Genomic DNA, 787 nt, shown 5'->3' with positions numbered 1-787 from the left:
TTATCATCACCACCATCCTCATCACCACCAACATTATCATCACCACCATCCTCATCACCACCAACACCACCATTATCATCACCACCACCATCATCATCACCACCATCATCATCACCACCATCATCATCACCACCATCATCATCATCACCACCATCATCATCATCACCATCATCATCACCACCACCATCATCATCACCATCATCATTTCCCCTGTTGTTTCCTCCCAGACTCCAGGAGAATGAACTCTTCCTGAATACAGGGGTTGGCAAAAGTAGGCTTACAGTTGCTTGTATGAAAAACAATAGGATAATTAATAAAGAACAACATAAGAATATGCTCTGTGTTTCACTATACACCTACTTTTGCCCCGTGCTGTATCTGAGCTTAGAGAGGGTCACATCTTGGGCCTTTAGACCAAGCTGGGGTCAAACCTGATGCCCCCCCCACCCCATCCCCATCCCCAGCCTCCGGCTCTGCTCTGCAGCTGGAGGGCACAGTAGTCTGGACTTTCTCCCAGGGCAGAGTGGGCCTATGTGAAGCGCGAAGATGCCCAGAAGCAGTGGCAGGACCCACTGAAGACTCAGTGGGAGGCCACACTTAGAAAGATGGGGTTCTGCCATAGCGGGTGCAGTGTCTGCACGGAGTTAGAGACCAGCATGCCTCAGAACAGAGCACAGCCAGGAACCATGACGACACCCTGTGCAGTCGCGCACGGAATTTTTCTTTCCGATTCCCGAACCTCGAAGTGGGGAGGGCGTCCACCATGCCCAGAACAATCTCCACTGAG

Source organism: Myotis davidii, unplaced genomic scaffold (genome assembly GCF_000327345.1).
Source record: "Myotis davidii unplaced genomic scaffold, ASM32734v1 scaffold428, whole genome shotgun sequence".
Classification (NCBI taxonomy): domain Eukaryota; kingdom Metazoa; phylum Chordata; class Mammalia; order Chiroptera; family Vespertilionidae; genus Myotis; species Myotis davidii.
The sequence above is the reverse complement of the archived record's forward strand: the minus strand, read 5'-3'. Positions refer to the sequence as shown.